We start from the raw sequence: 24,945 nt of genomic DNA, 5'->3' as shown, positions 1-24,945 counted from the left end.
AAAGCTATTTTGATTTTTCAAATGACTTTCAAAATGAATAAAATTTAACTAATATATTATGCTTGTATAAATGATGAAATTCAATGTGATATTTCATATCCATCATTTTAAATAAAAATATTCCATTCATAGAATCAACCACTCATTAAGTACATTTATAAACTCTGTGTTAGTATGATTATATGAGGGAATGAAAAAGGTAGTAAAATGGAAAATGAGTTTAACGAAGTACATTTATACACTTTTAGAAAATTAAATTGAAAAAAATTATATGCTTTAAAATACACAAAACTTTTTGAAAACTTTAGTATAATAAAAACACAACAGAGTCTCTTTTTTTCTCAAAATATTTAAGTATACAATGTGGTGTTATAATCTACAAGTACAGTGTTGTATGACAAATCTCTGGAATCTACTCATTATGCACACATGGAATTTTAGACCTGTTGATCAACAACTTCAATTCTCCTTTCCAAGATCCTGGTAACCCCAGCTTTGTTCTTTGCTCTATGGATTTCTATGTTAGTTACCTCATATAAATGGAGTCAGACAGTATTTGTCCCTCTCTTACTGGTTTATTTTATTTAGCCTAAAATCCTCAACCTTTATCTATATCATTGCAATTCAGATTGAGTGATGCTAACATTTTAATTGGTAAAGTAAAGCAGATCACACTTCTTTTCCTTCTGAAAAGAATGATGCATTTCATTATATACGCCACATTTTTATCCATTCACCTGCCAGTGGACATTTAGATATTTCCACATGATGCAGGTTAATAGTGCTATAATGCCTAAGTCTCACAAATATTGTCAGATGAAATTTTGCATTTGCAAAAATTTAGATAACCACTAAATATATCATGGTTTAGTAAAACTCTAGCACTCCAAAGGGCATTTTGCTTTCTCCCAGTCAATTCACTTCAACAAATAATTACAGCTATTCTGACTTCTGTATTATGGATTAGTTTTACCTGTTTTTGATTTTATGATAAATGGAATAATATGCATGTATCTTGTTATTTATTGCTTCTTTTCTTTAGAATAAAGTCATGTTCATCATAGATTTGCATATTCTCGTAGGCTTATTCTCTTTGCTTTTTTGCTTTATTAAATAAAGCTGGCATAAATTTTTACTTTGCACTTTTGTCTGTAAATCTGATTTCAAATACTTTTATAGAAGAATAACTTACAGGTATAACAATAAAAAAGTATTTAAGACTCAGAACAAATGTTTTCTGATTGGATGTACCAATTATACTTTTTAAAAATTTTTGTTGGTGCATTGTAGTCATATATCTTGATGGGATAAAAGATGGTGGAGACATGCATGGACATATCACACAATTAGCTCTTGCCCAATTACTGCCCCATTCCCTCCTCCTCCCTCCTTCCCATGACTGGCTTAGTAACTGACTCTGATATGTTTGTTTAAGTACATCATGTGCTTTAGAGAGTTTCCCTCTCCCCCACCCCAATCCCTCAGGTTGCTTTTGTGTGGGGAGACCTGCAGTTAACACTAGACCCAATTCAATTATACTTCTGTTAAAGTGTATTTTGGACAGTAAATGTGGGTATAAGTATTTAATTTGGTCTTTAAGCTATTTTCATGAGTATAAGATATATAGTATTCATGAGACAGAAACTTATTAGTATATATATATAATACCTTTCTATAGTGTTCTTTTTAAATATTTATCATACTTTCTAAAATTCTCAGTACTAGCAGGGCACAGTGGCAAAAATGCCTGTAATCTCTACTTGGAAGGCTGAGACAGAAGGATGACAGGTTTCTGCCCATCCTCAGCAACTTGGAAAGGCCCTCTACAACTTAGATTGTGCAATTATAATAATAATAATAATAATAATAATAATAATAATAATATGACTTATGACTTTTAGGGCTAGCTCAGAGGTAGAACACCCTTGGTTTAATCCCCAGTGCCAATAAATACTCAGCACTAAGTTTTTAAACGAAAGAGGAAATAAATCATACAAAATTGATACCATTTTTAAGTCTGAGTACTCTTTAAAAATGAAAACTGAAATATGGAAACTGAACATTCAAAAGCTACAGCAAGCTACACAAGAAGGATGAGTGAAAAACAAATATTTAATGGATTGATATGTTTTTATCATTGTGACTAGGTTTTTCTCCACAAGCATTATTAGCCTGTGCACAAATTATTTTATTATTATGAGTAAGTGATTTAAAATTCTGCTGAGTTGTGATGCAATTATCTGGGGATAGAAAAGGTAAGAGATTAGAATACATTACTGAGGGATTATAAATATCTAATAATACTAAACTGGTTGTAATTATCTCTATGGTGTTACAGAATAAAATGACAGTATTAGAATAAACAAAAGACCACACTACAGCAACATATTCTTTTGAAACATAAGCATTTCCTGAAGACAAATTTAATATTATCTTTTTCCCATTAGGATGTTTCTGTCTGTGATACATTGTTTTTCTTCATTTTCCTAGCTGACTTTTTAATTTAGCTACAGTTGAATTCTCTAGCATGCTCTTAGCACCTAATAAATTATAAGGCCTTTTGTTACATTGATAAACTTGATTTAACCTCTTCTTGTTTCATTTATTCCATATTAATAATTATATTAGAGAACTCATACACTATTTCATGATTCTGATAATATAATTTTCAGATGATTGATAAATTATCAAGTACTATATATTATTAGAAGATTCGTATTCTTAATAGTATTCTTAACAAGTATTGTGGACTGGAGAGTGCTAATGTAAAGAACAAGACGTTTAAGAATAATCAAGAACTTACAATAAAAAAGTGTCAAAAGTCTGATATGATAATTTTATGTAACGAAGTGTTTTCATGCTATATGGTAATCATTATTAACTTTTACCATATATTTCATATATATGATCTACATTAATAAAGTGTAATTGATATAATCTGTTTAAAATATATTCTGCATTTTCATTAAAACTTTTGACGATTAATCTAGCTTTTATTATTATTATGAGCTATTTTACTTTCCTATTTTGTACTAGCTGAATTAAATTTAAATATTATTTTAGAGAATATTTTATCCAATATTGTGCCTAATATTTATTTATTAAATTTCCATAGACATGTTTATTCTTTATCAAATTAAGGCTTATTTCTCTGTTTACTGATGGTGATTTGTAGCAGATGATACCATTATAAAACCATAGCACTGTCTAGTCTTTTTGACATAAAACTGGCTAGTAAGGTTGCCTACAGAATACAAGTATATGTCATCAAAATATATCTCTTCGTTCCACAAATAATAGATGAGAAGTCACTGAGTCTTACAAAATTGAAGCTTTTGAAGGAGCTTAGTGGTATAGGTTTAATATATACATACTTATTTTATCTTAACAAAATTATAGTATGTCTAAAAAACGTTTCCCCAGCAGGCTTTCTAAATACCATTTGAAAGAGCCAAGCATGGTGGTGCACACTTGTAATCCCAGCATTTGGGAGACTGAGACCAGAGGATCCCATTCACAGACAGCCTCAGCTACCTAGTGAGGCCCTCCGAAACGTAGTAAGACCCTGTCTCAAAATAAAAAAATAAAAAATAGGGCAGAGGGTGTAGTTCGGAGGTCAAATGCCCCTCGGTTTCTTCTCCAGACCTGAAAAAATCGATCAACCAATCAATCAATCAATACCATTTGATATGACCTGTTAACAAACTTTCAATCTGCTTTTTAAATTTAACATCATGCTAATATCCTTGCAATCACTACCACAATGGGATATCTATATTTTACATATGCATTAAATATGTACGTAAGTATATTTATTCATATATGACCAAAAACCATTTTCAAGTCACTGTAGGTGTTGAGTCCTCCACTAGACAATGCTGGTCTACTTGACATTTTTATTTGGAGACAATTTAATAATGAAACATGATTGACAGGTAAAATATAAAATGTAGGTGCTTTGGGCATTTTAAAAGCAAAGTCTACATATGGGCCAAATATAGGATTCTTTTAGTATAAATAATGAATGACAAAATATATTCCAGGTTCAAATACTGGCCTTAGGATAGTCCTGAATATTCAAACATAGTGATTTAGTTTAAGAGAATGAAATCTCTTCCCCTTATACCAAGAGCCAAACACTTGATGAGGTTGAAAGTACATAGCTACTTAACTTCAGTGTTTTGCAAACATTTTTGCTTTGGGGCTTCTATTCAGGAGTGTGAAAAAAAAATCTAGATAGATGAAAAGGCATTGTAATGCATTTTTCCTTCTCACTACAAGCAGAAGTACACTTTAAAAATTAAATTAAAATTGTACCCACAAGCATATTCCATCTTGGTTCTACTCTCAATTTGTAAGGGCTATATGAGTTTGTGTCATTGTACAGAAATTACTATTTTGCTTTTGCTACACATTGCGAAATGAAAAACTTGAACACTAATTTTATGAAAAGATATGTATTTCTTAACATAAAAGAGAACTACATGTGAAGGTAAATATTTTATTCACTTTATCTCTGATCAGTGTAAAATCTCTTAAAATTGTTAAGACAAATCCCGAACCTTATTAAAATATTTCTACATCATATAATGCAATTTAATTTAATTCATTTCTTACAGTACCATTAATAGTGATAATAAGTTACATTTTTGTATTAAGACTAAACATAATTTGGCCAAACATAGCCCATAGATTTATATATATGATAAGGTTCATGCAATTATTAGATATAGATTAGGACTTTTGCTTTTTTACAATCTTGCCTCTGTTCACAATAGCAATTCTCTGGATAATTTAGCAACACATACATATGTAAACCTATTTTGTGTGGGTAGGAACAAATTGCAAAAATAGTCATACCACCTGTTTGGTAGAAGCTCAAGAAGTCCCAGCTGGCCATTTGTGTTTGTTGATTGAAATTTGCATTAATTGTCCAACCCTTGGAATTAGGTCCATTAAGGAATAAATCTAGAATGTATCTGTTTAAAAAATCATATTATTTAGCTGACCAGATCCTCATGTTCTATTATGAAAAAATTTTAAAAAATTGTTTTAGGCAATTCATGTATCTTGAATATCATCAATTTTACTTAACAGAATTCATGATGCTGTATAACAAGCTATTATCTTCACCAGTGATACTTATGTAAGGCTGCCAGACATACCAAAAATATGAGTCTTTATGCTGAATTTTATTTTAAAATAAGTATCATCTTATTATAGCTATGACATATAATAATTTCTTCCTGTTTATAGTAAAAACATACTTGTCTTATCTGAAATTCAAATTTAATTTGCTTTTCTATATTTCATCTCTTCAACCTATATTAATTCATAATATTTATCTAACAATATTTACATGTGAATCATTTATTTATGCCATATACATTAAACATCTATTATGAGACTCTGGTTGTTGGAAATACATCTATTTATTAAATTAATTGTACCCATCAATAAATAATTTCGGCTGGGCGTGGTGGCACAGGCTTGTAATCCCAGCATTCAGGAGACTGAGACAGGAGATTTGCAGTTTGTGGACAGCCTCAGCTACTCAGTGAGGCCCTTGCAAATCAGTGAGACCCTGTTTGAAAAATAAAGAATAAAAACTAGGGCTGGGGTGTAGCTCAGAGGTAGAATGCCCCTCTGTCCTCGGTACCTCAAAAAATAATAATATCAATACATCATATGCTAAGCTAGAGGAAAAAAGAGGAGAGATGTGGTATCTCATGTAAACTAAGAAAGATAACACTAGAGTAATGGGAGGGGTCTGAGGAAGGAAGAGGGAGAGAAAAAGGAGTTATGTGGAAGGAAACAAATGCAATAATGATATGTGCTTATATCGACGCATTCCTATGCATCTCACTGTCACGTACAATTGTAATGACTCAAATTAAAATTATTAGGTAAAACATCTTTTCTCATAGAAATTATATTCTATTTGAAAAGAGACTAATAATTTGAAAATCTGAATGAACACAGTAGATACTATGTTAAATGTGATAAGAGTTATGAAGTACATAAAGCAAGAAAAAGATCACAAGTGTGATAATTCCCATCACTTTTTTCAATCACGATGGAATGAAAGATAGAAATCAACAACAGGAAGACAAGAAGAAACTATTTAAACACATGGAAATTGATACACTTCTGAAAGATGAGTGGGTAAGAGCAGAAATAAAAGTAGAAATAAATAAATTCCTGGAATTAAATAAAAAGAGAGACATGACATACCAGAATTTATGGGACACTTTGAAGTCAGCGTTAAGAGAAAAGTGTATAGCACTGAGTGCCCACATAGGAAGAACAGGGGTTGTTAAGTAAATAACATAAAGACACATCTCAAGAACCTAGAGAAACAGCAACAGTCTAATGCCAAAGCCAGCAGAAGGCAGGAAATACTTAAAATTAGAGCAGAAATAAATGAAATAGAGAATAAAAAGTACAAAGGGTCAACAGAACAAAAAGCTGGTTCTTTGAAAAGATTAATAAGATTGACAAATTCCTGGTCAATCTATCTATAAGAAAGAATCAACTCAAATCATTAAAAATCAGGAATGAAGAGACATCACCACAGACAGTGGGGAAATTTAAGGGTTATCAGAAACTACTTTGAAAATTTATACTACAAAAGACTGAAAAGCTTGGATGAAATCGATAGGTTTCTAAGCACATATAACCTACATATATTGAACCTACACCAACCAATAGCAAACAAAGAAACAGAAACAGCAGTAACAATTCTGCCTTCAAAAAAAAAAAGCCCAAGCCCAGATGGGTTTTGAGCTGAATTCCACAAAACTTTCAGAGAACTTCACAACTTGTTTCAGTACTTCACAATTTGTTTCAGAAAACTGAAAGAGATGGAATTCTTCCATACTCCTTCTACAAGGCCAGTGTCCCATTAATACCAAAACCAAAGAAAGATACCGCAAGAACAGAAAATTGCAGACCAATATCTCTGATGAACAAAGATGCATAAATTCTGAACAAAATACTAGCTTATGCATTCAAAATCATATCAAGAGAATTGTACACAGTGATCAAGTTGGTTTCATTCCAGAAAAGCACGGCTGTTTCAGTATACACAAATCAATACATGTTATTCACCACATAAATAGAACTGAGAACAGAAACCACATGATCATATCAATAGATGCTGAGAAGCATTTGATAAAATCCGACACCCATTCATGTTAAAAATCACTGCAGAAAATTTGAATAGAAGGAATGAATCTCAACATCATTAACCCAGGGAAATTCTATTTCAAGACCTACCCCCGGCCCTATTGCTTCTTCTTTTTTTTAAAACAGGGTCTCTCAAGATTCAGAGGGCCTCAGTAAATGCTTGAGGCTGGCTGCAAACTTGAAACCTATCTCAGCCTCCAAGTACTGGGGTTACAAGCATGCACCACCATGTTCAGCTCTCATTTCTTTCTTAAATATGTACATAATTTATGATGGAGTTTAAGTTATTATAAATTCTTTTTCATGAACTTCTTTTCTTATATCCTTTTTACTGGTCCAATTTGAACACAAGATTGAGTCCTACTCTCCTCAGAAATTCCTTCCTTCTTTTCCACTCATACTACTAAAATTTGTGCTAATTTTTTATTCTATTATACAACACAAGTCAGTATTTTCCAACCTGCTACCAGAATCTATTGCAAAAATCAGACAATATTTATTTATCTATCTAGTTTTTGTGCATGCTTATAACTATACTGTATATCTTTTTGCATATTTATAGTCTACTGTATATAAAATATATGCATTTTTATGTATTATGTGTGTATATATATAAATATATTTATCTTAAGCCTATACAGTTGCTTATTCCATCTTTAAAAATAACTATTTTTTAAATATTTTAAAATTTTATATAAATTTGGAAGAAAATAGCCAGTAAAACTCAATATGTATAATTAATAAAATTATAGTGTCTGAATTAGATTTTCAAATATTGATAAACTTTAACAAATTAATTTTGTACGATATTATGTACATATTCTAATAAATGGTTATTTGCTTTAAAATGTGTCAGCTATACATGAATTAAATGTTATTATAAATTATTTAAAACATTATTCATATATAATAATTTTATAGTTTTCTTTGTGTCTGGTACTGTGAATTGAACCCAGGGGCATTTTGCCTCCAACTTACACTCACAGCCCTATTTTATTTTTATTTTGAGACAGGGTCTCACTTGGTTGATGAAAATCTACTGGCTGAGGTTGTCTTTAAAATTACAGTCCTCTTGTCTCAGCATCTCAAGTCCTGGAACTGCAAACATGTGCCACCATTCCTGGCTAATTTTTATAATATTAAAATAATAAAATTAAATATTTTTATTTTATGATATTAAAATAAAAATTTTACCCACAATAGTTTAATATTCCCATATTTTCCAATTTTCTCAGTATATTGCTCACCCCACCTTAAATTCATTTTGAAATAATGAATTTTGAAATTCATTTTGAAATAATAAAAGGTTGTTCAGAACCCTTGTTGTGCCTTGCTTTTTAAGTGTTTTGTTTTAGGTTAGGTATTAAGGCTTAGTTTAAGTTTTGCTAATACAAAATTTGTTATAATCATTAGTAAGATCACTAATATTGTGTGTAATAATTATAAGTCGCAGGCAGGCATCTAAGCCAGAAAAGGCTTACAGGAGAATTCCTGGAAAAGCTAAGGGCATCCGCCCTATATGAGAGCATCTGCCCAACTGGTTGCATACCTTAGATAAGAGACCCTCTCTCAAGTGACCTTCTCTCTTGTGACCCTGTTATCTTCCAGAACATCTGTGTTCTTTGTGTAACTGCTTTAAGGTATAGAGTGGTAAATGTTAGAAGTCAAGGCTGATGTAATAAGAATGACTTTGCAAAAAATAGTAGATATCCCCTAACCCTACCCTATTATCCCAAAAAGGTTTGTCCAAGTTACCTTATTGGATGGAAGCTGTAAATTCAAAAAGCGTCATCAATGATGTAACAGACTTGCAAGATGTATAAAAATCCCACCCAAAGGGCAATCTGAGCCTTTGCCACTTTTTTGGATATCTTTAATTATATGACTGACTTTTTTTACCTTCATGTAAATTATCTTTTTCACTTTGCCTCTCAAGTGTTCTAAATTTAGGAATGCATGACTGATCACCCTATCCCTCATCATTCAAACTGACACAGCTGATATAGGGTTGAGATTAAAGAACAGATTCCTCTCATTTGATTCAATTCAATATTATAAAGATCTTACTTTTTTAGTCATAACTTATAGTGAAAAAGCCAGTAAAAGAAAAATGCATTCAACAATAAAAATATGTTCAACAAAAAATTTTTATTTTACAAAACCATGTTATGGATTATATGCCTAATATTTTGTGCTACCATTTTATGCTGCAAAGTTAAATTGTTTACAAAGTTATCTCTAATTCAGTGAAAAGAGTGACTATCCTGAAATTTATTGCTCTAAGATAGAACCACAGCACTTGCTGGATGAGAAAACTAATTATTTTGTTTTGCAGTGATAAACCCTGGTTCAGGAAAATTTCATTATTCTGAGAAAGTATTGGCACTGTATTAATAATTTTACTGAGCAGCATTTGTATTTGGAATTTTGAAACATTACATTTTATTTTAAAACAATGCTATGATAGTCGTATATGAACAGGTACATGTACATTTATATAAGATTTTCATACCATTATTTTTATTAATAAGAATGAGAGTCTAGCCGGGCGTGGTGGCGCACGCTTGTAATCACAGCACTTGGGAGGCAGAGACAGGAGGATCGCGCAGGTTCGAAGCCAGACGCGCTGGCTTAAGAGACCCTGTTTCCAAATTAGAAAAGTATAAAAATAGGTCTGGGAGTGTAGCCCAGAGGTAGAAGGGCTTCCAGGAACCCAGTACCACACACACACACACACAAAAAAAAAAGAGTCTAAAATTTTAAAACACAAAGACTAAAAAATTTTATAAGTAACATAAGTAGACATCCTTCTCTGGGTTTATTTAAAAATTTAAAATATCTTATTTAGTTGGTACTAAATACTGAACCCAGAAGCACTCTATTTCTGAGGTATACCCTGATCCCTATTTTATATTTATTTTGAATCAGGTTCTCTCTAAGTTGCTGAGGGCCTCACCAAGTTGCCAAGCCTGGCAGTGAATCTGCAGTCTTCCAGGCCCAGCTTCCAAAGTACTGAGATTACAGGCATGTGCCATTATATTGTTTTTTGTATTTTTTTTTTTTTTTCACGGATCTGGGGATGGGGATGGAACCCTGGGGCATTTGACCTCTGAGCTACACTCCCTGCCCTATTTTTAATTCCTTATTTTGAAACAAGGTCTAAGTATGGAGGGCCTAAGTACTTGAGGCTAACCACGAACTGCCATCCTCCAATCTCAGCCTCCCACCATGCCTGGATGTATTCTTTCTAATACAAGTTTCACTTGGAATTTATGAAATAGGCAACCTTAATATCTGAATCAATGTTTTTACTAAATTACATTTGAAGTACATTCTAAAAATATCTATATTTATACAGTTTTATTTATTGTCCTAAAATTGATTATTTTTTGAGACTAATTTAATTCCTTAATTTGTTTTATATAGTTCAAAAGTAACAAAGAAGGGCTGGCGTGGTGATGCACACTTGTAATCCCAGCTTTCGGGAGGCGGAGTCTGATTTGTGGACAGCTTCAACTACTTAGTGAGGCCCCTTGCAACTCAGTGAGACCCTATTTCAAAAATAAAGAATAAAATATTAGGGCTGGGGGTGTCTCTCAGAGGTAGAATGCCCCTAAGTTTCATTCCCAGTACCACAAAAATAAAAACTAACAAAGAATATTTATTTGGGTGTAAATTATGTATATTCACAGTTTTATGTAATTATACTCCAAAACCACACTATGTTCACTTTTTACCAAAGCTATTTGGCTTATTTGCAATCATAGCAATGATATTTTTATTGATTATGAAACATATGTAGTCTAAAGCTGTTCTGTTTATAGTTTCAAATAAATACCACATACAGAATTAAGGTACTATGCACAACATATTGTAAACCCTTAAATTATATTAAGTGGTAAAGAGAAAATTAGTGAGGAAAACATATAACAACTGAGATGAATACCATAATAAGAAAATATCTACCCAATAATAACTGAAAACAAATGCAAGTTTTGGTACAAAATAACAGGCATGATATTTATCAGAGAGGGAAAGCATGATAATCCAAATGGGAAATTAAAAAGAAAAAGAAAAAAACAAAGTGGTCATACTGTACAAAGAAAAAAAAAGAAAATTTATTAGATGCTTAGGCTGAATTAAATTAAAACACAGCTGGGTTCATGGTGTGTGGGCTTGGAATACCAGTGACTCTTCAGTCTAAAGGAGGAGGATCCCAAATTCAACCCAATCTGGACAAATTATTGAGACCCTGTCTCAAAATAAAAAAGTTTTCAAAAAGTGTTGGGGATGGAGTTCAGTGCCAGAACATTCTGGATTCTTTATGAATTATTACAAAGTAACTTAATAAATACATAATTTATAAATGCTATTGAAACTTACCTAAAATAATATCTTTGAATTTAATATGAATGAACAGTAAGACAGTATTCTTCATCAAACAGGTAAAAAATATAGATATTTTTGTTGAAACACTCAGGAATAATTTTGGTCAATTAAAATATATTATGTACTTTAATATTTTAAATATTTTAGTATTTCATTTAAAGGATAGTCTTCAACCAGAGAAAATTCCTACATGTGTCTTTGAAAAATATATTTTGCAATACTTTTTATAGATATATTTGTTAATGTGAACTGTAAAATCTTGTGATATTTGATAAGTTTGTTTTTAGAATTTACATTATGCAAAATATAACACATAAAACTGATAAATAAATAAAAAGTCCTAAAAATTTAGTGAAGAAAGTGAAAATGACATATAATGTTACATATATAACATATATGTAAATATATGTTATAAACAAGTTCTGGAACAAATATCACAATATTTTCTTCCCTTGCAATACATAATTACTTTTAGCAATGAAATATGCTTACATGAGTATCTTTACATTTGTTAACACAAATATTTTCAGTTCATTAACACCTACTGTTAAGCTCTAATCCTCCACAAAAAAACTACAAAACTCTCAATCATGATACAGACTGTTAGGAGATATTCCTCTTCTCATTACTTCATTCCTGTGTTTATTGATCACAATTACCAAAAATACTTTCCTTCTAAGAATGGAGGGAATGCTTTAAAATCATGTTTGGAGAGGTATCTGGCTATGTCCTAAAGTCTAGTGTAGTACACACAGGTCTGTTCTGGAGACAGGCAAGAGAAGTTGAGAAGGGTAGTTTGAGTGGTGGCCTCTCCCCTACCTAAGTGCATGATCAAGCTTTCTGTACATATATTTGAGCAGCCTTAACCAGAAAGGCTGGGCTTAACACAGAAATTAGTCAAAAAAAAAAAAAAAAAAAAAGACTGGCACCTATTTCCCATGATCTGTACAGATTTTTTTTTTCAACAGTATATGATCCCAGAGAGCTCACTTAGTGAGAAGAGAAAATTAACATCAATATAATCTTCTAAGGAAGTGTTGCTTAGAGCACTTTGTTAAAAAGGGCAGTTTCTTTTAAAGTTCTTCTTGTACATACCATGCCAACACCCTTGAGGAAACTGTTAATTCTAACCTCTATTTCTAGTGCAAATTAATGTCTTCATTCTTGCCATTGCTTGACTGTAGCTGGAAGCAAGTAATTCATTGTCCAAATCTTTGAAGATTCCCTTGCTAATCATGTAAAGTTAAGACATGTGAATCCTTTCAGGATTTTCCCTCTTTATCACAACGAGGGGCAGAGAAAATCTTGACATTAACCATGCAGTCAGTAGCCACACAACACCTTTGAGTGCAGCTTAGAGCTTAGATGAAGAAGAGATTGATATTATTTTAATAGATCATTTTGCTGCTCTACCAACTGCCTTTTAAAATAGACATGCCATCTCCTACACTTTATCATCTGTTTTGTTTTTTTCTCCTGTGGGTTACAAAAATCTAAGGGCAAAAAATAAAAAAATAAATAAAACAATAAAATATATTAATATTTTGTTGGCCATTGATAGTCATACTGAATTCATTTAATCCTCTTTAGATAGGAGTTAAGTCTGATAAAGTTACCAGACTCTGTGTCTCACTCTGAAATTATAAATTAACAATTATATTTGAAATATTTGTATAAAATTAAGGTATCATGATCTTAGATACAGCCAAGAGTGGTGGTGCACTCTTGTAATCCCAGACTTTGGGAGGCTGAGGTCATTTGCAACTCAGTGAGACCCTGTTTCAAAGAAAATTTTTAAAGACTAAAATATAGGGATGGGGGTGTAGCTTGGAGATATAATCCCTCTGGATTTCATCCCCAGTATGGCAAAAAAAAAATAATAATAATCTTAGATACAGAGGAATGATTCATTTTTGCCAATCTGATGAGTGAAACTAACACTTGTGATTGCTTTAATATTACCATGCTATAAATTAAAAATATAATATTGGAGTAAAAGAAGACACAAAATACAATTCATTAACCAAAAATGATTCTTCATATTTTAAGATATATAGTAATTGTCAAAAAGACACACTCCTATTCTTGATATTTGGGATGATGTTTAATAACTATGAGGCCATTGGAAAAAAAATCTAACCTTTCTAAACCTCAGTTTCCTCATCTACTTAATGAATGGTATACACTTTGTAAGGATATTTTTTCTTTTTTTCTTTTTTTTTTTTGCGGGTTTGGGATGGGACCAGGGGCATTTCACCTCCTGCCCTATTTTTTATTCTTTATTTGGAAACAGGGTCTCACTGAGTTGCGAAGGGCCTCACTAAGTAGCTGAGGCTGGCCATGAACCGCAATCCTCCTTTCTCAGCCTCCCGAATGCTGGGATTACAAGTGTGTGCCACCATGCCTGGTTTACCTTGCAAGGATTTTTAATGTCTGTGTTACTTTTACCCATGATAGACATTACCTAACATTACTAGGAACTCACCATTGCAGACTCCCACAAACCCAGACCAATCACTGACCTACACCACTATCACATATTTCCACCAACTAGAAAAATTCCTAGAAATTCATTGAGGTAGAAGAAAGTATATTGCTCCATGTCAAAACAATTATATTGTAAAATTTTAAAAAGTTTAAACCACAAATAAATTCTAACAGTAAAGGACAAAAAATAAGAATCTTAGAGTAAATGTTGATTGTCAAAAATAAAAATATAAAATAAAATGTAATCAATATTAACTGATTCCATATGTTTTCTACTGGAAATATTGTAGGTATAAGAATGTAAGCATAAAAATTCCAAATAAGATTTTGAAAATTAGAGTTCAGTGTTACGGCTCTAACCATTGTACTTATATTTATTATACATTAAAGTAAACGGAGTTATGGTTCCAGTGATAATTAAAATCTATTGTATTACTTTATTTACTTTTATCTTATTTTGGGGTACTGTATCACTTTTGTACAGAAACTGAAGAGAAAGCCTAGAGGCGGGTAGGTGAAGCTTACCCGAAGGCACTGGAAAGTAAAGCGACCCAATAAACTCAGAGCAGGGAAGAGAACGGTTTAAAGGAAGTTTCTTATATTTGTGACTTTAAGCTTGGTTTAAAGAGAGAAGTGTGTGACAGCAGTAGTAAATATACAGATTAAACACACACACACACACACACACACACACACACACACACACACACATAAAGGGAATCTCCCTGAAAGTAGAACTAGACATTTTAAAGCAAGTGCTGTGTTCAGGGAGAAGCATCAAACTGGGAAACCAAAGAGACTTCAGATAAATGAAAAGAAAAGCCAGTAAAATAGTGAAAGTGGATGCGGGGAGGGAAGTGGGGTGAAAAGGGAGACTCAATGAAGAAATCAGTTCAAGTAATGTTTGTACATTTGTGAAGCTGTCAATACTAATTTCAATATTATGAATAGGGAGAAAGAGTGAGCAGGGTGAATTCCAGAGGGAAATGAACTGGGTGCTGTGTACGTGTTTGTTTCTATCGTACTAAATCTCAATATGATGTATAGGTACAACACAGCCAAAGAGTATATTAGAGTAATATAATAAAATTAAAAGGAAAGAACAAAAAAGAATCCTAGAAAGGAAAAAGGCAGAAATTTTACAATTTTCTTACTCTAATCTCTTACTGAACCATCCTAAAAGCATATTCAGAAAAATCTAATGAACCTCAACAACAAAATTGAAACAAGATTAGAGACCAAGACACAAAATTTGTAATAAAACCCTAGCCAAGGATTTTACTTCACAAGCAAAATACTTGTCTGCTACAACAAAGAAAATAGTTGTCAGGAAAAAATAATGGATTCCTAAATTCTTACAACTTTACCTTCAGAATTATCTTTAACGTTAACATGATCAGAGATTAGAAAGAAAAACAAAACAGAAAATATTTTAAAGAGAAAAGAAAATCAACTGACTCTGACTCCTAAGATGAACCTCTCATTGTAACTAGAAAAGGATATTTAAAGCAGCTATTATAATCACCTACAGTGAAACAAAACAAATACATTCAGAGAATAAAAAACCTAAAATTCTTAGATTTGGAAAAAATACAGCTCTAAATTAATCTAGGAAGAAAAGCTCAGTAGAGAATTAACAATAACTAAAATGACCCAAATAGAAATTAAAACAATGGCAAGTATAAAGCCTTAGACAAAAATATTAGATGGGTTTAACAGTTAAATGAAGATAACAGACAAGATATAAATAAACTAGACGATAGAAAGACAGATCAACAGAAATTATCCAATGTGAGGAACAAAAAGATAAAACTAAATAGAAACAGGTTGTGATGGTGCATGCTTGTAATTCCAGTAATTGTGAAGCAGGGACAGGAGAATCACAGGTTAGAAGCCAGCTTCAGCAGCTGTTTAGTGAGGCCTTCTACAAATTAGTGAGACCCTTTTATCAAATAAAATATAAAAAATAGGTCTCTGAATTCCATCCCCAGTACCAACAATAAATAAATAAACAAACAAATAAATAAATAAATATAAAAATAAATAGAGCCTCATGTATATATTATATGTATATAATATAAATATCATTAAAATTATAGAAGAACTGGAAATTAGTGGGGAAATAATAGTTATCAATATCCCAAAGTTAAGAAAAGACAGAAAAACATGGTTCAATTAGTATTTTAAATCTATTTAAAAACCATATTCTGAAAAAAATAAAACCATCAACCTAGATACTATATTTGATAAGTATATTCTAAAAAATTGAGGAAAATAAGGATATTTTGTTGACAGAATATGTTGTGAGTAAACCTATTAATAGGTTTTAGAATTATTTTCTAGATGAAAAAAAAATTTATTGGAAAACTGAAGGGCAAAAGCAGCACCGGAGACAACCGTGCAGCCAAGAGATTTATTACGGTAGCGGGATCAGAGGAAGTGGCAGGCAGAGAGAGTGAGAAACGGGGCAGTGTGCTGACTTATATACAATTTTGGGCTGAACTGGCAAACTATGGTTGGTAGGACAGACCGGAAGTGGTATTTCATTGGTGGCTAGGTGGACCTTTAAATTTATTGGTTAACAGAATTGGCATGGATGGGAACGAGGTTGGCGTGCAAATAGTTCAGGTGGTTTCCAGGAAACTGAAACCCAGTGTCTGGTGGGGCTGGAGCTTGAGGTTAGAGCCCCTCCAGGGAATCAACCTGACCTGTCCATCATTCTCCCCTCTTTGATGTGAGAGAATCAGACATGGAGTCACTCTGACTACTTCTTGCTATCATATGGGATGACGGAAGGTATGGAGAACAGGGAAGGATAGGTAGGTTGGGCTTGAGAGAGCAGGATTCCCAGGAATCCAGCATCAAATGCGTAGATCTAAGCTGGAGGAAAGTCTATTAGGGTGCCTTGTTACCATAGATCCATTAGTGTGGTTGTCCAATCCGTGGGCGCAGTAAAGGGCAGGATGAGCCAACTGTCCTGTCTCAGCACATCCAAGAATAAGCACCATCGTTTAGGTAGCATTTTATTAATGGACATTATTATTACTGAGGAAATAAAAGAGCTATTATATATCCAGCAAAAAAAAAAAAAAAAAAAAACAAGTAAAAGATAACAGATGAGGATACAGCAGACTGCCAGGAAGAAGCTCTCTGTTCTTGTCCAGTTGTGTGGGCTGGCAGCACTTAATCCAATAGAGAAAAGGAAAATCAGAATGAGGTAGAGGCCTAGAATCCAATGGCTAGAGCATAGCACAGAAAAAGCTGATACCTAAACAGAACCTGTGGATGTCTTATTTGGACAGAGCAGGGTGATCCAGGTGTTTTACTGACAGGCAGTAGTGTCCTGGGTGGGTGGTTAAGTAGACAGGTCCTGGGTTGAATAAATGACCATTTTCGGCAGCAGCTGGTATTCCCTGAGAAGAAGCTGATTAAACACTTGATTAGACAATTTGCTTACTTGGGTCTGTATAAATTTTATAAGGCAGGAAAAGAACATGCAGGTGAGAAATATTCCAACAAGAGGACTTAGAATTGGTAATAGACAGGCTAAGAGGGGATGATTGAAAGAATCCCAGAAGCTAGAGTTAGAATGCAAGGAGGCCTTGAGGAGTCTCCTTTTAATTTGATGGAGGTTTCTTATGTTGGTCTCTACCATTTGAGATTCATTGATATAGTGGCAACATTCTTCCTGAAGGAAAATACAAGTCCCTCCCTTTTCAGCTGTCAGTAAGTCCAGGGCCCTTTGATTTTAGAGTGTAACTCCTGCTGGGGATGTTATTTGTCACTGGAGGGAAGCTAGGGATTGGGCAGTTTCCTTAATGTCATTTTGCATTTCAATTTGAAAGGACTGAAGCTGTGATACACTATAGCCCAGGGAGGTCACACCCAATCTTGTACCCAGGAGAGATGTTGCAAGTGACACTCCAGCTATTACAGGAAGGAAGACCTCCCTCTTTTGTCGGAGGGGCGTGTTGTGAAGGGGGTTTTGTTGAACTGTGTGTGTATGCCTGTTGTCCGTCTGAAAAGGAGAGTAGAGTAAGTTGTGGAGCCAAGGTTGTGGGTAAACAAGGCATAGAAAACGAGTTATCAATATTTTTATAAAGGGTACCATTACACCAATAGAAGGTGCCAACTGAATGGTGTGGGAAAGGTGGTAGGCACGTTTGATTGCAAGTATGAGAGTAAGCAGCTGAGCGTACATAGCAGAGAGGGGGACATCAGCTGAATATAGTGGGATATCAGGAATGGAAAATGTAGTTTGTAACTCTGATGATGAAGGTGATTTTTTATTTAATTTTTCTGGTGAGGAAGGAAGAGGAGCTGCAATCAAGGGAAGTTGTCTGATATTGGAGCAAAGAAAGCAGTCGGTAGAAGAGATGTGCGAGTCATTTAGGAGACTGAGGCCTTCATTCAGGAAAGAAAACCAAGGAAGGAGGCAGAGCATCTATTGAGTTGTAAGTGGAGAACCTATTTTCCCTGTGTGATTTGGGTAATAATGTTGCTTAAAGACTATTGAGAGTCTGTTTTTGTTTCTCTAGATATGACGATGGTTGAGCTGAGGTATTGGTCTAGGATGTTTTATAAAAACCTCCAGTAACTGACTGACCCCATGTGGAGTAGGAGGGGTCTGTTATGTAGAATACTTGTATTCTAGGCCAGGCCTGGTGGCATAAGCTTGTAATCCCTGTGCTTGGGAGGCAGAGACAGGAGGATCATGCAGGTTCGAAGCCAGCCACACTGGTTCAGAGACCCTGTTTTCAAACATAAAATAGGTCTGGGAGTGTAGCCCGAAGGTAGAAGGGCTTCCAGGAACCCCAGTACCACACACACACAAAAAATTATTTGGATGAAAGGTCTCGTCAACTTATAACTTGATATTTATTTGAAAAGCAAGACCTCCATGGGCAGCCATAATTTTGAGGCCACTTATTCCCGTATTGTGTGTTAGTTTGTTGATACTTATATAACATATTGAGCAGACTGTGACAAAACAACGGGAATCTGGAGCACTGAGCCGTTTAAGGGGCATTTTGTCTATCCTACTACATTAGTGTGGGTTTGACCACCCCTTTTAACTATTTGTCTAACAATAAATAATAGGAAAATGGAGAAGAGGAATTAGAAGAAGTTGTATAAAGTCTATGGGACAGAAATATAAAAAAAAAGAATTATATTTTGGGGCAGGCAAGGATGTCGGGTGATGACAAAGTTGGAGTTTGAGAGGGTCAGAGGATGAAGGGATGGGAATGAAGTAGGGCTCATAGGAGGAATTAGTTTCCAGGTGAACAGCTGGTTTAAGTCTGGAGATGTGAATCCAAGGAGTTAGTTTTCTGGAGGCCTCGTGAAGCTTGGCTGCAGAGGGTGTGTACAGCACAACCTGAAGGAGGCCTATCCACTTATGTGTGAGAGATAGGGTTCCCAATTTCTGATGGGGAGAAAAATAGACCCAAGAACTGGATGCTAATGGGAATGACAATGGAGATCTATCTGGGTTTGGAAGAGATAATACTGGTGTTTCCAGAGTTCCTGTCTATTAAAAGAGAGAAGAGGGTAGAATAACCCTTTTGGTAGGGGCCCTGCATTAGGGCAAAGACCAGGTAGGAGAGCTGGGCATCCAGCTCTCAGTGGGCATGTGAGTAAAATCAAGCTGCCAGTCTGTGGCTGGGAGGTGTCCTCGAGCCTGATGGGAAGGAAATGTGTCGGCTTTATTATTTATTTATTTATTTATTTATTTATTTATTTATTTTTGCTGGTATGGGGATGGAACCCAGGGTATTTGACCTCTGAGCTACACCCCCTGCCCTATTTTTTATTCTTTATTTTGAAACAGGGTCTCACTAAGTTGCAGAGGGCCTCACTAAGTAGCTGAAGCTATCCACAAACTGTGGTCCTCCAGTCTCAGCCTCCCAAATGCTGTGATTAGAAGCACGCGCCAACATGCCCAGCTGGGAAATGTGCCAGCTTTAAATAATGTATTTGGGTTAGAGCGTTGGCAAGCCTTACAAGTGGAGGTAAGTTGTTGTAGGCATTGTATATATATATATATTGGTGGTACTGGGGTTCCTGGAAGCCCTTCTACCTCTGGGCTACACTCCCAGACCTATTTTTATATTTTTATTTAGAAACAGGGTCTCCTAAACCAGCGCGCACGGCTGGCTTTGAACCTGCGCGATCCTCCTGTCTCCGCCTCCCAAGCACGGGGATTACAAGCGTGCGCCACCATGCCCGGCGGCATTGTATATTTTATGGAGTTAAGGTTAGAAAGGTCTTAATAAAGGTAGTTAAGACCTGAGTATTAGAATGGAATATAGAATGTAAATAGGTAAGGATTGATTCAGTAGAAAGTGTCTCAGTTTTTGTTTGAGAACCTGATAGGACTAAAGCTAGAAGAGGAGGATCAGATGAGGAAAGAGCTTCTCCTTTGGCTGCCTCGTTTGCTCTCATATTTCCTTGGGTTATGGGTGAGCTGTCTCTGAGGTGATGGGCAATGTGAAATACCTATCTGTTTAGGAAGAAGAGAGGCCTTAAGGAGTTTGTGAATCCACTTGGAATTAGTGACTGCTGAACCCTTGGTTTTCACGAGCCATCACTCCTTCCATATTTTCAAATGGGACAATAAGATATAATAGACATATTTGGAGTCAGTGTATAGCAAGATGGACTGGTCAGTCACCAATTAAAAGGCACAAGTTACTGCAAAAGTTTGGCCTGTTGATTGGTGGTAGTAGGTGGAAGAGGCTGTGCTTCTATTATTTCGGTTAGGAAAACATTGTAACCAGCAAAGCATTGTCCATCCCTAACAATGGAGGAGCCATCAGTAAAACACACGAAAGAAGTGTTAGGATGGGGTCCTTCATGAATGTGTGATGGGTGTGGAATAATAGTCTCTAGAGTCTCCACACAGTCATGGGATGTTGAATCTGTAGAGACTGGAAGGAGGTTGGCTGGGTGTAGGGCTGAACAGGCCTGGAAGGCTATAGAGGAATCATGCAGGAAAGATAACAGCAGGGAAAGTACACAAAAAGAAGGAATGGTCCAAATGACTTTATTGGTAAGCAGATCCTTTAGATGATATGGTGAGACAACAAATATGTGCACCAAATGTTAGCCTCTTTGACTCCTGTAGAAGTACATGGACTGCTGCAAGGGCTCTAAGGCAGGAAGTCAAGCCCCAGAAAGTTAGGTCTAGCTATTTAGAAAGGTATGTTACAAGAGAAAAGATGGAAGCCTTGAACTGCCCCAGGATTCCTAGTGCCAGGCCTGAATTTTCATGGACATATAATGTGAATAGTTCTTGTAGGTTAGGAAGATGAAGAACCAGGTCTCAGGTTAATGCATCTTCATATAAGGTTTTGCTAAGAGAGAAAATTTGGAAATCCATGCCCAAAAATATCTGGCCAGTCCCAAAAAGGAGAGAATTTCATCTTTGGTTTGGGGACACAGGAGAGAGCTAATAAGAGCTTTTTGGTCGAGTGTGATGGCTTTTGATTGATGGAAACTTTGGAGTCCCAAATAGAGGACCTGACTCTGAGCTAACTGCACCTTTTGTGGAGGCACCATGTATCCCTAGGAGGCAAGGACATTTAGGAGAGTATAACTATCTGATTGTGACACCAGAAGAGGGACTGCACAGAAGGAGATCATTGAAGGAGAGTGGAGGATAGGAACTTTAGGTCCTGAAGATCTTTTGCTAGACTCTGGCCAAAGATATGTAGGCTATCTCTGAATCACTGAGTGAGGACAGTCCAAGTCAGTTGTTGGGACTGCTGAGTGTCTGGGTCCTTCCATGTAAAGGCAAACAGGTCTTGGGAATTAGGATCTAAGGGAGTTGTAGAGAAGACATCCTTAAAGATCAGTGACAGGAAAATAGGTTACCGTTGACAGAATGAGTGAGTATAAGGGTTAGGAACCAGTGGATGGATGGGTTTTACTGCCACATTAATGAGGCAGAGGTCTTGAACTAGCCAAAAGAACTCATTGGGCTTTTTTTTTTTTACCACAAGTATTGATGCATTATAGGGAGAATGCATAGGCCTGAGAAAGCCCTTGTGGAGGAGGTCCAAAATAAGAGGCTGGAGACCCCTCAGACTGGTGGCTGGCAGGAGGTATTGAGGCTTATTAGGAAAGCTTCAGTGATCTTTTAAGTGAATCTGAACAGGAGAGCAATGTGCTACTGAAGGGGTCTGGGTGTCCCTTCACCCAGACCCCAAATGTTCAGGGACTGGAGTAACCAAATGTTCAGGGACTGGAGGTAACAGATTGTCTACCTTTTGTTGTTTATCTTCCAAAACCATCAAAAAGCAGGACAGTTTTACAAGAAAGAGCAAGAGAGGAAGGGTCTGGATGCAGGATGACTGAGGCCCACAGTTTGGCCAATATGTCTCTTCCAAATAAGTGGATAGGGCAGTGGGGTAATATTAGAAATCAATGAGTAAATAAATGGTGATGTAGGCGACACAATAAAATGGGTGTTTTATGAGGATGGAAATATTTTCTGTTTATTTCTTGAATGATAGTGTAGAGGGAGTGGTGGGTCCCCTAAATTTCTTTATGACTGGGAATGTGGCACTGGTATCTAATAAAAACTCAATGGAATGGCCATCTACCTGTATGATGATGACCCAGGGCTCCTGTGTGATGATGTGAATGGCCAGAGTAGAAGACCCTGGTCCCTGTCAGTCCTCTACTGCCAGACCTAGTAAGGGTAGAGATGGCCCATCCCCCCTCTGAGAGGTGGGATGATTATCCTGTTTAGGTATGGCCTTGATGGTGGTGGGTAATATGGGCACTCTGATGCCCCATGTCCCTCTGAGTAGCAACTGGAACATGGTTGGGATGGGGGCCTCGGGTTTGGGCATGACTTAGCTCAGTGGCCCCCCTCTGTGCCACACTTTTAGCAAGGTCTTGAGGAGCCCCATGGTCCAGAGAATTGTTTCCCTGACCAGGTGGCCTGTTATGGGTGCCCCCAGGGGTCCCCACAGTTTAAAACCTGAGTGAGTTTTTGGTATTGGGCATGTTCTGCCATTTTATAACATTGAAATTTGCGACACTCAGAATCTTTCTTTCTTTTATGAAAAGCTTTGAATATAGCTACCATGATCTTGGTCTGAGGAATTGTAGAGCCCTGTTGTAAATTTAACTTAGATCTTATATAAGGGTAGCCCTGAGGGGGGAAAAAATATGTCATAAGGATCTGCTGTCCAACAGGGGATTCTGGATCTAGGTTGTGTATTGTTGAAGGGCCTTTGTAAGGTGATTGAGAACTTTGGAGGGAGTTTCCTCCTTTTTTTGAATTACCTCGTATAATTTTTCAAAATTTACTATTTTTTGAGCAGCCCTTTATAACCCCGCTACAATGAAGGTGGAGAAATTATCTTTTAATGCAAGATCTCCTGGGACATTGTAATTCCAGTTGGGGTCTCTTTCAGGGACAGTCTCAGGGCCAACTGGGTGATTAGGATTTGTCCTATGTATCTTATCTGCATGTGTCCTTGCCTGGTCCCAGACTCACCTCTTTTCTTCAGGGAGGAGGGTATTGGTATGGATCATATAGATGTCATGGAAAGTAAGATTATAGTATTTTAAAATCCACTCACATTTTCTAATATAAGATGTAGAAGCAGTAATATATGAGCCCAAATGCTTTACCAGAAAAGATTGATCAGCAGGTGAAAAGGGAACATGAACACAGACTATCCCTTTAGCCCTGGCTACCTCTCAGGGAGGAGACACAGTTTGAGGTAGCAGCTGTGCCAGGTGCAAAGTACGAGAACAGGTGGCTGGAGGGCTACAAGGAGGGGAAGGTGGTGGAGCTGAGGACCTGTTGAACTAGGATGGTCATTGGTAAGGGGGTGGTTCATTTGCCGAGTAAAAATCAGAAAATGAAGATGGGAACAGAGAATTTGTTTAGCAGGCCAGAAGGACATTTTTAGGGGAACATGAAACACAGAGGGCAGGATTAGTTCATAAAACAGAGAATGCCTGAACATAAGTGATCTTTGCCCATTTTTTTGATTGCTCACAATAATTTTGTAGGTTCCTAAGGAGACTGGGCTCCAGAGATCTGGACTTGGGCCATTTAGTTTGATTATCTAAGGGGTAGGTGGGCCAGTACTGAGTACAGAGTTTGATAAGTCATTTGGTTTTATATCAGGGATAAGGCTAAGTAAGGGTGTTTAGGTTTTTAAGAAGATATTTTAGGGGAGAGTTGGCTGGAAGGGAGGAGAAAGACCCCATGGTAAGGAGTATAAACCTGGCATATAATATGTGTCCATGGAGGCATCCCTCCAGGACAAGGAATGATCAGTCCCGACCTGAAGAGCCCAGTTCATCACTGAGGTCTAGTGGGTGGAAGGTCTCAGTGTGAACCCCAAGGACAATAGGTCACCAAGGTCCCTGGCACAAACAGAAAAAGAAACCTAAGTCCAGAAGAAAGGGAGATCCCCCACACTCACGGTCGAAGTAAGTACGAAAAAGACTAAATAAGGGATTAGGTCTATCCAGATCACAATTTGTCTGTTGGGTCTAATTAGAAGAGGAAGCTGAGCTATAATATTATAGGCATTAGTTTACTATAACAGGCCTGGCTGGGAGGGGGAGCTCATAAATCAGAATTAAGGAGTAAGGCTCCATGAGGTCCACCTTGACCCTGAAGATCAGGGTAGGGTGTGTTCCTCCCATACCAGTCAGTGAATGGGGTGGCTGTTGATGTTTGCCAGTAAGAAAGCTCAGAGCACCTGGGATGGTGGGCCTCCATTCGGGTTTGGATTATGGAGGGTTGGTATAAGTCCCTGACCTGGCTCCTGCCAAAGGAGTGCTTCTCCCACTCCTTAAGGGTTAAAAATTCTGGTAAACCACTCAAGCAAGCATGGCAGAGAGATA

The sequence above is a fragment of the Muscardinus avellanarius genome (assembly GCF_963383645.1).
Source record: "Muscardinus avellanarius genome assembly, chromosome: 1".
Taxonomy (NCBI): Eukaryota; Metazoa; Chordata; class Mammalia; order Rodentia; family Gliridae; genus Muscardinus; species Muscardinus avellanarius.
This window is presented reverse-complemented; position numbering follows the sequence as displayed.